At 43.2% G+C, this 13,884-nt stretch overlaps 1 long non-coding RNA gene across 1 annotated transcript in view; it reads left to right on the forward strand.

The window, feature by feature from the left end:
• The first annotated feature begins 7,526 nt into the window (after positions 1–7,526).
• Positions 7,527–13,884, forward strand: part of LOC137204965 (uncharacterized) — a 126,099-nt gene continuing 119,741 nt past the window's right edge. Inside the window, exon 1 of the long non-coding RNA XR_010933930.1 lies at positions 7,527–7,586. This is a non-coding gene — a long non-coding RNA (uncharacterized lncRNA). The remainder of the gene's footprint in view (positions 7,587–13,884) is intronic.

Genomic DNA, 13,884 nt, shown 5'->3' on the forward strand with positions numbered 1-13,884 from the left:
CCTGGGCCCAGGCAGCAGGGATGGAGAGCAGGAGCTGAAGGGCAGCAACAAGGACCCTGCGGAGCAGCACTTCTCAGATTTTGATGTGCTTCTGATTCACCGAGGACTCTTGTTAAAATGCAGACTCAGATTCAGCAGGTCTGGGGTGGGACCTGATTACACTTTCAGTGTGGAAGGACTTAGAAGACACTTTGTGAAACACGGGTGCAGGTGTCTCCCCACTCCCCAGGTCCCTGGAGCAGCTGGCTGCAGCATCTGCCCCTCCTAGAGACAAAGGAAGTGCTCAAAAACCAGGGTAGAAGAGCTTCCTGGGGAGGCCTCCTGTATGGCTGTTGGCACAAAGCGGGAGATAACTCGGGCCCTTCGCATGCAACTCAGAGGAGGCGGAAGGAAAGGCAACTCCACCTAAGGGTGAGATCCACCGAAGAGTGTCACCATCTGTGATAAAGTCCGCCTCACTTCGAAGGTTATGAGGATACAAGCTGAACTGTCTGAACACCCTAGAAAGAAGCCTGTCGCTGACCCTCTCACACATGGAACTGTACGGTTAGTCCCCCACTCAGTGATGGGTCTTATGAGTAAACTGCTTTTCCAAACTGCAAAGAATAACTTTGCCAACTACCTATAATAACCAACCAACATACTTTCTTATTTAAAAAAATATTACTGACCAATCAAGGATCATCAAATATTTGGTAAAAGAGAAATGTCAAGATGTGTAAAAGAGTGACTCACCACAGGAGAAACAGATAAAAGAAAGAAGACAAGAAAAAGTGAACTAGCATCTTCAGAGTGGTTTGAGGCAATAGTGGGTTCCCACAAAAGAAGAGGCTACTATGAAAAAGGAGCAGGCAGGGCTTCCCTGGTGGCGCAGTGGTTGAGAGTCTGCCTGCTGATGCAGGGGACACGGGTTCGTGCCCCGGTCCGGGAGGATCCCGCATGCCGCGGAGCGGCTGGGCCCGTGAGCCATGGCCGCTGAGCCTGCGCGTCCGGAGCCTGTGCTCCGCAACGGGAGAGGCCACAACAGTGAGAGGCCTGCGTACCACAAAAAAAAAAAAAAAAAAAAAAAAAAAAAGAGCAGGCAGGGAACATGAAAGAAGCCATGACAAATTAAAAATTCCCCAAATACATTTTAAAAATCAGGAGAATTGAACCATTGGTATGGCTGAAAACTAAATCAGTAATCTGGAAGATAAAGTTGAGAAAATAGCTCAGAATGTAGAGAATGACAGAAAAGGAAAGTATCCAAAAGTTGGGATGGAGGATAGATGTAGAAATCTATTCATATGTAACTAATCCAAGATTAGAGAACAAAAATGAATAATCAAATAAATTAGAAAAGATAACTTTCCTGACCTAAAAAATGACTTTCAGGTGGAAAATACCCACCATGTGCCAAGAACTATTCTGTTGAAATTTTGAAATTCCTAGTATAAAGCTTTCAGAGAGAATTACCAAGATACCTACAAAAAAACAAAAAACAAAAAACCCAGAAGATTAATAATATTGATGCTAGAAGACAGTGGAGCAAGACTTCAAAATTCTCAGGGAAAATTATTTTGAACTTCTGCCAGCAATTATAGCCAGCAAACTGTTACTCAAGAATTAAGACAAAATAAGATATCCAATGACTGAGAAAGTTTGTCCTGTGTACTCTTCCTGGAATGACTTGGGGATGTAGTGCAGGAAAAGGAAAACTGAATCCAACGAACAGAACTGTCTGAGGAATAAAATGAAAAGATGTTTCCAGTTACCAGCTGTTAATCAGGCCTAGAAGGCAACTGGCCCAAATTAGAACAAGGAAGACAGGGAGTAGTGATTGAAGAACATGTTTAATAATCTGGAAGATCTTAGATATGTAAGAAGGTACATGTATGGCTGTTCTATCCATTAGAATAAAGGAAACAAAAACTATTCAGATATCATGATAAGACAAAGCAAACTGAAATGTGACGTGACTTGGAAAAATAGAAGGGGTGTAAGTAAAAAGAATCCATTTTTCCATCATTTTTTGGGGGGTGTATATTTTTGATAGCATAAAATCACATTCCCATCTTTATGGGCCTTACATACTACTTGATGCTGCAGTTAATATTTATATATTTTGAATATCTGAATACCTGTTACTGGTTTTCCGTTTTTAAAGTCAAACTATTTTGGAAACTTACCTAAATTAACCTTGGAAGATGTCCTCCAGCACCCTGAGTGCTGCAGGTCTGCCCAGCAGCAGGTTCTAGAGAGGCAGACCCAGGAGACCCCTCCTCCCACCTCACCTGTTCTTTCCCTCCTGCCCACGCAGGGAGGGTGAGAGGCCCTTCTGGCCGTCTGTAATGGATATTCCCCTAAGCCTGAGCCCAGACTTTTAAAAGAAATCTTCAAAATCTGTGGTCCTTCTTTGCTTTGGATTTGCTTAGCTCCTGGCAATTTCTGGTGTCCTTTCCTTGGAGCTGTTTGCAGCTTCCTGTCACCACCATTAACAGTAGGTAGATCCTCCCCAAGCTGTCCCAGTGATGAGCCTCTCACTTCAGGCTTTGCAGATGAGCGTTTCCAGGTGTACTTTTAGGAAGACATTTTGCTCATGCGTATCTAAAGCAAGCCTTCTGGAATATGTCCCGGTGTTCATTAGTCTAACGGTCCCAAGCGTTCACGTTGTCAGTCTCTGTTGCCACACTTGTCAGCGCTGCAGTCAGTACTGACTCACCCAGGGCCTGGGCAAACCATTGGCGTCACTACTCTGAGGCTTCTGCCAAACAAATGCTAGGTAGCTCTTCTGGGAAGAGTCATATTTCTGATCGCAGCCGGCCATTCATCAAACGTCTGGAATTTGCCTAATCTTGTCTGTTGGCCCAGGATATGCCCTCTTCATGCTCTGATTAAGCTTTCGCATCCCACACCTCATTGCATTTCTCATCCACATTCCTTAGTCCAGTCTTTATTTCAGGAGATATCATTATACTCCAATCTCAGATAACTGCCATTCCAGTGTGACTCAACAGTTTCTAACAAAACTTTGAAAAATACTCCTTGGAATACTAAGGACTGGTGGAGTCACTGAATCATAACCAGGTAGAGTCTCCAGGGACCTTGAGATCACCCTGTACAGCTCTCTCCCACTCCCAAATGGACAGCTGAAGCACAAAGGGATTAACTGACTTGCCAAAGATCTTACAGCAAATAGAGCCTCTCATTGGAACTGGATGTACAGAAATACACAAGTATCAAAGAGGTAGAGGTATTCTGAGGACAATGGAAATAATTGCAAATTCTGGTAAATATTTTGGTATTCCTCCCACAGATAGTAAGCAGCTGGCCTCTATCTCCACTGAGGATAAGATATGGGGGGTGGGGGGAAGGTTCTTAATTACAGTTTGAGTTTTTATGTAAAAGAAGTACTTCATTTGAATGTTTCAATCTCAGAAATAATGAATGGTGAAGGAGGGTGGGAGCCCCTTTCTGGACTCTAAGCATGGCTGGTGCCCCTGTCAGGGGCAGATAAGCTGCAGGGGTGAGGGTTGGGAGTAACTTCTGTGACAGCACGAGCTCACCAGGTGCCGGTTGCCAGTGTGGAAGCGGATTCCCGCACGGGCATCAAACGTTCTCTCCGTAGCATGCAGCATCTCATCAAGGGGTCCACATATCAGATCACAAGGTCTCCCTCTGGGAAATAAGCAGCAGGGGCGCACAAATTTCTAAACAGGAGAAATCTGATTTTCACGCAACATCCTTGAGAAATCAGAGCGTGTAAGAATCATCAGGATGGGTAAAAACCTGAAGATCAGCATATTTGTCTCTTCAGGGGGATTTTTGAACTATTTCTCTGATATTTAAAGTTGAGCAGAATACCTGCTTCTGGAGTCCTTTTTGCATTCAGTTCAGGTATCTTGGGTGAAGTGCACTCTCCTACTAAGTAGTAATAAATCACCAGAAAGCAGTTCCAAGGGGTTATTTATAACTCCCTGGGATTCCATGGCCCCTGGCTGGGACTTGGGCTGAGTTAGTGGTCTGTGGTCAGACTGTGTTCCATCATCAGGATGGATATTGCCCTGTACCCTGTGGCAGTGACATAAAGCGCTTATGAAGCACTTGCTCCGAGCTGTGACCGCCCTCTCCTCTCCTCTCCTGCCCTTCCTCCGTTAGCCTAAATAAAGGGAGAGAGTTCACAGCTCCTGGACAGTGGTCACAAGGAATGTACTGCACCCTTTCCTCAGGATGTTCATAGTGCATCCTAATCTTGAGAAAGACTAACTCCCTGAACTTTAAGGTTAGAAATAATTAGACAAGAAAATCCCTTCCCTTGATTTCTTGTAACTGTCAAAAATGATGAGTACTGAAAACATTGCTCCAGGCCAGACTTCTCACTCTCTGTGAACCTTTGCACTATATTGTTTATAGAAAGAATATGACATCCCGTGGCATGATAACATGAGCTTTGCTATTTCTGCCTTTTGACTGTTCATTTTGCTTTGCTATCTATCACAAGAACCCAGATAGCTCCAGAAACCTAAATAAATGCTGTAATTACTTCAGACTGTTCAACATGCTCTCCCTGTCATTCACCTCTCCTTCATCACAGAAGAAATCTCCTTCTGTCTTCACCAACCCCTTTTGGAAAAATGATTTAAACCTTGGCAGCAATAGATAGATTTGTATATCCTATTTTGATTGCTTTGGAGGTCAACCATACAGAAAGCAACATTTAATTTTCAAGCTCTGAAGGATCTAAAGGTGGCCCAGTCCTGTTTTCCCTTTTGTCATCATTTGTATATTTTGAAACACATAAGTGTCATCCCTATGCTTCCCACGCAGTGCTCTGAAGATGAATTTCAACACTCTTCTATTCTCCACAGACTGCAAGCTCCCAGAAGGCAGGGATTATTTTTTATATTAGATGCATACCAGCATTTTTTTTTTTTTTTTTTTTTTTTTGCTGTGGTGCGGGGCATGCAGGATCTTAGTTCCCAGACCCCTGCAGTGGAAGCACGGAGTCTTAACCACTGGACTGCCAGGGAAGTCCCTGGTGCCTTTGACAGAGTGGAGACTGAATACAAGTTTCCTGTACTAAATTTAATAAAAATAAAAATCGCTATATGACTGTATGAATTGTCTTGTGTTCTGGAGAAATAACATACTATTTACGATGAGATTGAAACCAAGTCGTAATAATTAGGCTAGTCTTTACTTATTTCTGGGTAGGTGCATTCATCCCACAAACAAGAATACAGAAGCCAGGCGTCCTGGCCCATCAGACAGTCTGATGCCAGGTGCTTGTTCTTGGCAAAAGGTTGGTGGCCCAAGTGGTGGGGAGTGGAGCCAGAGCCCTCAGACCACTCAGGAGGTGTGGCCTGGCCCAGGCCTTGTTCAAGTGCATTGTATTCAGAGAGTTCATTAAAAGTGACCCCTTGACCACCACTCTTCAAGGGCCTTGGTTCCACTGTGTGGCTGAAAGGCAGTGGTTGTGTCACCAGTGCCTTAGGTCTCCCAGAATGACTCAGAATTTCTGTAATGCTCTCCAAAGTGTATGTCTGGGATCTGAAGGAGGAAGAAACACCTTGTACTCGAAAACTTAAGAGAGAGTAGGTACTAACAAATCAATCTAATAAAAAAAGTCAAATTGGCAACGTGAACTAACATTTTTGTGGGAATTTGAAATCAGATATGTATTGACTTAAGTGTTTCAGATTAAACTCACTAAAGCAATGCATTCATACCTTATAAAATGAATGGAATAATCTGGCCATTTAATGAGGAGTTGACATCAGGGGCCAGAAAAGTCCCTGGGGCCAGAGCTTGGACGTGTCATTCACAACTTCTACTTTCAGTGCCTAAAACCCTGAAGCCATTTTCTTCCCTTTTCCCCTTTTTATTCCTGTGATAGTTCTGTTATCATGGAATATGTAAAGTTCTGAATTACATCCATGCCCGAGAAACAAAAATATTCATCTTATTGCTGTAGTATAGAAAAAACTTTTCCTCTATCTTCTTAGGTTTGTCCCTGGGGCCTGTAAATTAAACTAACAAAAGACAGATTAACAAGAAAAAAGGTAACAAGTTTATTTATAATTTTATGTGTATGGGGGCTCCAGAGAAAAGAAATAAAGCCCCCCCCCCCCAAAAAAGCAGTTATACCTGGGGGGAAGGGATTATATACCATTTTAACAAAGGGCAATAAATCGTGGAGAAGGGACTAAGTGAAGGAAAGAGGGTTAGGGCTTCTAGGGATGGTAAATTGTGGGAAGGTAAGTATATGGGGGAAACTAATGCTAGATAAGGGTTATTTAGTAAGATTTGTTGATGCAGACTCACCTAGGTGATGCCTCCATCTCTGGTGATAAAGGTTGTTCTCTTTCTGGTGTGGGAGAGGGTGGGGGACACCTGCACAAGGGGAATTTATGCCATTTTTTGGTAGGTATTTTGCTTTCAGTTCAAAATAATCCTTATACCATAATGGTATACTTTGGGGTGGCATATACTGATCCCCTTTATTTTATATATTTCCCATCTCTTAAAGAAAACAATGCCCATTACAGTCTAAGTGAAACAATATTTAGATGTTACACTTGGATGAGAATATTCTGGGAGAAAAACGTGCCCAGTTGGAGGGCAAGTGATGTGGATGCTGTGAGTAATTGGGATTTTTAAACATAGGGTTTGCAAGGCCCTGTGTACTCAGAGAGCTGCATACGAACAAGGAGAAAATGCAAGGGCTAGTACGGATTCTGTATTTCTGGGTTCCAGGCTTATTCGAGGACAGAAATGAAAAAGGTGAGTTCCAGTGGGTAGAATCATCATTTTAAGAAGGTCTATGAAAAAAGGAGTTGAACTAACCCACAAGGACTTTACCAAGTCTAACTACTCGTCTGTTATGGTAAAGTGGACAGGAAGTCCAGGTCATGAGTGTGAAATGGAAGTGGACATTTTTCATAGTTTTCTCAAGATTTTGTATCTGAAACGAATCTTTTCAGTAATAACTTAGAACAGAGATTTCATCAAGGGTTTGATTTTTAGTATGTTATATTTTCAATATTCAATGAGAACATTTTGAACGCCCTTTGTATTTGTAGGGTCATACAATGAAACAGAAAAAGAAGACCAGATTCTGAGTCTTTTGCTTTACAGAGCTTTTAAGTGAGGGAGAATGGAAAAAGATGACTAAAGAATAAAAACAAAATTAAATGATTAATTACAATTAATTAATTAAATTAAATTTTTTAATTAAAACGCAAACTCGTATAAGTAAATAAAATACAAAGCAAGGTGGAAATTATCACAAGGTGGTATTTTCCTCATAGGAAATGGTCAGGAAAGTCTGGAAGAGCACAGGGTTTAGTTAACGGGTGGAATACTGAAATGCTAGAAAAGGAAATGCATTTATGAGCATGGAGACAGTTTTAGTAAAACATTATTGTGATCATGTTACTCTTTTCTAGAGGATGATTCCATTCTTCAGGAATTGGTGAATTTAGTGGCTCTTGCAAAAGAGGAGTGTTTCTAAACAGAATCTCTTTTATCCCTTTGCCCAGGCTGAGGTAACTGTGCGTGAATTGTGTTCAGCGTGAGTTTCCTTAAAAGAAGCCAGGTCCTCTGAGGTAGGTTAACTGAAGCAATGCATTCTGGTGCTGGGAGTCTCTGTTTAATCTGGGGACACTCACTGTCTTCTGGGGAGCTATTTGGTTCACGATGATTTTTCACATCCTCATTTGCTTTCCTCCAGGAATTTCTAATCTCCCATTAAACTTTCCTTGGCCTGTTCGATGTTTATTTTATGGTGTGGAATTTCCCCCATTTGGATATTTATTTTTGACCTGCTTTTTTTTAACTGAATGGAGATTTCCTGAATTAAATAATCGCATCCCTAAAAACGCATGTTTTGTAAGAAAAACTTTCTTTTAACAACTTCTCAAATCCTTTGAAGGCTAAGTTTGCAAACTGTTACATTGCTCTAGCAGGGTTTACCTTAAAGATGTTAGCACGGGATTTTAAAATGCAAATATTTCTATACCTACCTCCTCTGTTGGAGCTGTGAAATGATGTACATGTTGGACCTGGCCAGATTTAAGGGCACACCGTGCCTCAATCCTATTCGACCTTATTCAGTCATTGAGTCCCACTTGGCTCACTCTGCCTTACGAAGGATGGAAAATACTGAGAGGCCGCCTGACCCATGGCGGGCTCAGAGGGGGGTCATTTACCAAGGTCTGGGCAGTGCTGAAGTGACTGGCAAATGACTTCAAGGTAATGGGAAAAATAGAATGCGGAGTTGAACTAGTTATCCCCAACCTCAAATCCTCCTCAGTGGGAATGACATTAATGAATTGCATTTCCTAACTGTGGTGGGAGACCTGGGACCACAGCACTCAGCTTCATTTGCTTTCAGAGCTTCACTGTGTTGGGACATAATTTATTTGGGAGTTCCCTGGTGGCCTAGAGGTTAGGATTCCGGCCTTTCACTGCCATGGCCCGGGTTCAATCCTTGGTTGAGGAACTGAGATCCTGCAAGCCGGGCAGCCGATAAAAACAACAGAATAATAATTGTTTGTTTTCCCATCCTGGTGACATAAGCTCACCAAAGCTGAGGAGGTCGGGATGACTCCTTTTACAAACGTTATTAAACCTTCTCTGTAGAACCAGACAGAGGGCCTGCAGTAGCAACTGCCTCGGTGTGTGTGATGCCTGTGTGGGCACCTCACCTGGGAGTGGGGATGTAGAACACCTTGTTCTTTTCATTTTTTATTTTTGGTATGTTTTATAGAGTAACTTTATCTGTGTGCCAGTCTCTGGAATTTTTTTTTTTTTTTTAACATCTGCCTCATCAAACATTCTCCACCCTTAGGTGTTTCTCAGATACGGTCAGAACAGCCTGTGCTCAGAGCTTGTATCACGGGCTCCCCTGCAAGCTGTACACGCATTTCTGTCACTGAGTATTGCTAAGTAAGATGAAGCATTGAGATTATGGGGATTTGTATTAGGTTACAGATTCTTGAGACAGCATGTGAGTTTGCATGACAACTAATGTTCCCTGGTGCAGTTCTTGAGAGCAGCCTCTCTGCAACCTGTTCAGTTTTTAAGGAAATGGCTGAGTGGTTTTGTTTTGGTCCGTGGCAGGGAATGGGGACAGATGAGGAGACACTCGTCCTAGCTTCAAATTGTGCCAAAGAGAAGGAACAGAAAGAAAGTCCAGCCTGGCTAGTCGTCCTTGGCACTGACCTGGTACATGAGCTGATGTGCACTGAAGTACCCTCCTGGTACAGGGATGGAAGGTGGCTGGGGAAATATGGGCTCCTTTGGGGCTGGCTGTTTTCCTGCACTGAGCTGCTCTGTATTGGGAAGAGCTGATGCTTTTCATTTCTCTGCTGCCTTGAGGGCCCTGGGGTGGGAGAGCTAGGTGACCCCGGCAGCCACGTGTAGCCTTTCCCCACAAGAACCCTGGAGGACCTCTGGGAGGGGAAGTGAGTGAGATTTCGTCAGATCTATTTGTATACCCTGATCTAAGCATCATGGATCCTGGCCACTTGGTTTATGGCTCATGGTCTCTGTCAATCTGTAGACAGTGTGAGTTTCGTCGGGCTGAAAATGGCTTCATTGTGAATGTTTCTTGACCAGCCGAGGAAGTACATGCCGAGGACGACAGTGCTCCTCAAGTAATGAAAAGAAAATGCCTCTCTGAGCATGAATTATTTTTTACATCTGAACTGGAGTTCACAAATCCCAGGTAACATAGTTTTATTTACTGGTTATAGGACTTGAACGGAGTGAGAAGAGCTTAGACTAGTAAGGTAAGAACAGGTAGTTTTGCTGTATCGTTCAACACAGGGTCTGGTATGGCTGGGGCATGGCCTGGTTAGCTGTAGAAGTCTAGAAAGAGCTAGGACCCTGCACTGGATGTCCCCAGCGAAGTGGGGCAGGTGCTGGGTGCTGGAGGGCCTGCCCAGCAGAGCTGGGGCAGGAAGCGAGAGAACCATTGAGGCAATGACCACCAGGGAGCAGTCACTGCAAACAGCTGGAAGCAGAAGGGCAGATATTACAATAGAAAGGAAGAGCAGCAGAGGTTCCCAAACTCTGGCAAGCAGGGCTGGTCTCAGGAGATGTGGTTGTAGACAGAAGGCTCTGCTGGAATTCAGGGGTGGGGTTCTGATTTCCAGAAGGGAGGTAGGAAAAAGCAAGACAGAACCCCAGTGCTAGACAGTAATGCCAGCAACAGGACGGTTACCCAGGGGGGAGCTGTCACTAGTCTTACAGGTAAAATAGTCTTATCTTAGGGACTTGGTTATGAGAACCAATGTGCAAGGTCAGGGTTAGACCAGACTTCATATTGACTTGAGCCTGGAGCTCCTTTGATCCCTTGTTTCCCAGCCCAGGGGATGCTCAGTCTGGCAGGGCTGATGAGCCTGTGTATGAAGTTCAAGTGGATGGTGTGTGTGGAAGATGGAAGGAGGTGGAGTGAGAAACAGCTGCAGAAGCTGGGACCGAGCCCAAACCGGATCCTTCTCAGTCCAACAGAGCTATTGTGAGCTCAACATTAGATACAGCACTTGCAAAAGAAAATCCACTTGAAAACTATTAGGTGAAATAAGAATGGAAGGATTGAAATTTCATTAACAGAGGTGCCAGGCCATCTTCAACCATAGAACAGTTGCCTGTGCTGTCTGTTCTTCTGTCAAACCCTTCCCCCCTCAGGCTCCCACCATCCACTTCAGTCACTCCTACCTATTCTACTTAGCGTTTAAAACTCATTTCAATCACCGTTTCTCAGGGAAGCCTGCATCCCTGGCTGGGCAACATCTTCCTTCCAAGTTGAGGTAGAATTTTACATAGTTTGCCTGATTATTTAATTACCTTGGGTCTCTCCCACTAGAAAACAACTTCATGAGGACAGAGAGCCTGTCCGTCCTGTTGGCTAATGGGTCCCTAGAACCTAGACTCGTTCCTGGTATATTTCAGGTGTTTACTAATTATTTGTTGAATGCATGAGTATTTTGAGAGAAACGGGACTTATTTTTGTAGGTGAAAACAGGAGCATGACTGTTGGTATTCGATACTGTAGCGAGCTTATGAAAGTAGGTTATTCTGTAAACACATTTCAAAGACTCCCAATGAATTTGGGGAGACCAGACTGGAGGAAGCTATAAAGACTCTGAGTACTGACAATTAAGTAAGTCCTTATACATCAGGCCCAGGTTTGACCTAAAAATAAGCAAAAGTGAAGATAAGTAGTTTCTTTAAGGAAATTCAAGTTCACTTATAGGGCAAATAGAGGCCAACAAATTTTATTTTCCCTTCTCCCTACCCCCTGCACTCTGTACCCTGTCCACCCATATGTATGTAGATAAATAATATAAAAATAAACATTGAATACATCCTTTAAGATGACCATACGTCATGCCCATAACTAGAATGGAGGCTGTAGAAGTGAGGTACCCCTCATTCGGTTTCGAAGAATGTTAGAGTTCTTTGGTTTCCAGCAACAGAATCTACTACTGGCTGTGGTGTAATTCACATAATCAAAGGGAAGAGGCTAGAAGACCAGGCTTGGGGATTAATAAACACCGGCACATCTCTATGTAGCCAAAACTACTACTCAGTCTTACCTGGTTATGGCTGTGTCTTTTAAGCCTATTCCATTTTTATTCTTTTTATCATGTTGCTTGGGTTTCAAATTCTAGGAGAGAGCAGCTTCTTGGGTTGCTTTCAGCCCGGAACATCGTGATCAATACTTCCACCAGACGTTATCCAATGGGCAGAGCTAATTTCTTAAAAAATAATGGAAGTGTTATTTCCCAGAGAAGGAGATGAGAGTTCAGGGCACCTTCAACAGACAAATAAATAAACAAAATGTGGTGTATACATACAAGGCAATATTATTGAGTGTTAAAAATGATGAAATTCTGATGGTTGCTACTGTATGGGTGAACCTTGAAAACATGATGCAAATTGAAATAAGTCAGATGCAAAAGGGCACATAGTGTAGGCTTTCACTTATATGAGGCACCTAGAGTCATCAAATTCATAGAGACAGAAAGTAGAACAGTGGTGGGACTGCCCTGGTGGTCCAGCGGTTAAGACTCCACGCTTCCATTGCAGGGGGCACGGGTTTGATCCCTGGTGGGGGGACTAAGATCCCGCGTGCCGCATGGCGAGGCCAAACAAAAAAAGACAGAAAGTAGAACAGTGGTTACCAGGAATTGGGGAGGTGTTGCTTAATGGGTATGGAGTCTCCGTTTGGGATGAGAAAAAAGTTCTGGAGGTAGATGGTACCGATGTTTGCGCAACAAGGCAAATGTACTTAATATCACTACACTGTACACTTAAAAATGGATAAAATGGTAAATTTTATGTCATGTATATTTTACCACCATAAGAAAAAGAAGTATGGGATAGCTAAAGTCAATGTGTCAAGAGAGGGATAATAGAAGGTCATGGTCATTGGAAGGAAAAGCCACCTGGGCACTGGTGAGGTGAGCCAGAAACCTGGACCCAAGCCCAGCTCGTCAGTGAGCAGGTCACCAAGCCTCCTTGACCTCTTTTTCTCACTTGTGGTTAGAAACCAGGACCCTGTGTTCTATCTCAGAGGAACTGGGTTATCCTGTGAAAGTATTTTGTAAACTTATAAAATTCTACACACATGTAGGCATTACTACCCAAGGGCGTGGAAAAGCCTGTTGTAAATTCATATTTCGGTGACCTGGAGGGTAAGTGGCGACCACCACTTCCTTAGGTTAGTATTTGGAAGCTGACCCTCCCAGGCGGATGGAAAGGGTTAGAATCAAAATAAGAGCAGGACAGGAGACAGCTGTTCACAGGCATGCTGCAAAATCGACATGGGCCTGAATCACCCTACCATGCTGCTACTCCATTAAGACTTACAGCCTCCATGGGAGGCCAGATACATCCACAGCTTCAGTGGAGCAGCCCGTCTTTCCAGCTGAGTGTCTCTAAATGGCCTGCCAACAATGAAGCTGTTAATTAACATCCACAAAACCCAGTAACGGGTGCCTGTTGGATACATCTGACCTATGTCTGGTACAGGATTTGGGCAAATAAAAGAATGATTGATTCCAGGCATTCCAAAGATTTGGCTGTAGATATCAATGGCCTGTTTCTGTGATAACTGCTTATTTGCTGACATGAGATGCAAAATACAGAATTAAAGCAGGTTTCACTGCAAGATTCTTCTGGTTCTGTCATTTGCATAGATTAAAGCTTTCAGGGAGGGCCGGTTATTAGAGGTATGGATTGATCAGCCTCAAAGGTGGTTGGAAGAAATGCTACCAGCTTTATAACTTTGGGGTAGAATTTTCTGGCCACTCATTCAGGGATGCCACTTGGCTTTTTCACTCTTGGCTTTACGCAGTTCCAACTACCTGCTGAGTAGGGGCTTGAGGTTAAAACTCTAGAGCAGCAGTTCTGAGACACATAGCTCCTCCCGAAACACATGAGGGCTACCGGGCTCAAACACCTTCTCACAACCTTGTCCTTAGACGTCTTATCCTCAAGATTTTATTTCTTTCTTTTGAATCTGGCTGTATTATACAGCATATAGATATGTTATATAGCAAATTATATATATATATATATATGTATATATGAATATATATGTCTTATCCAGTATTTCTACCTGTTCTATATGGTGGGAGTAGAAGGGGTAGTTCCTATGTACGTCCAGTTTACCATCTCAGTTAAGAAATGGAGCAAGGAATCCATATTATTAACTTTTGAAGATTTTGATGCTTGGCCATCCAGGAAATCAGGGAACCAAGATGGTGTTGCCTTTCTGGCGCTTGGTGTGTCCTCTTTGGGCTGGTGATCCCTGATTCCATGGTGAGCAGTCCATGACCATTTGTACTCACTTCAGCCTTTTTGGAGGAAAGAACAGACCCAATTTATTAC

This window comes from Pseudorca crassidens, chromosome 13 (assembly GCF_039906515.1).
Source record: "Pseudorca crassidens isolate mPseCra1 chromosome 13, mPseCra1.hap1, whole genome shotgun sequence".
Lineage (NCBI taxonomy): Eukaryota > Metazoa > Chordata > Mammalia > Artiodactyla > Delphinidae > Pseudorca > Pseudorca crassidens.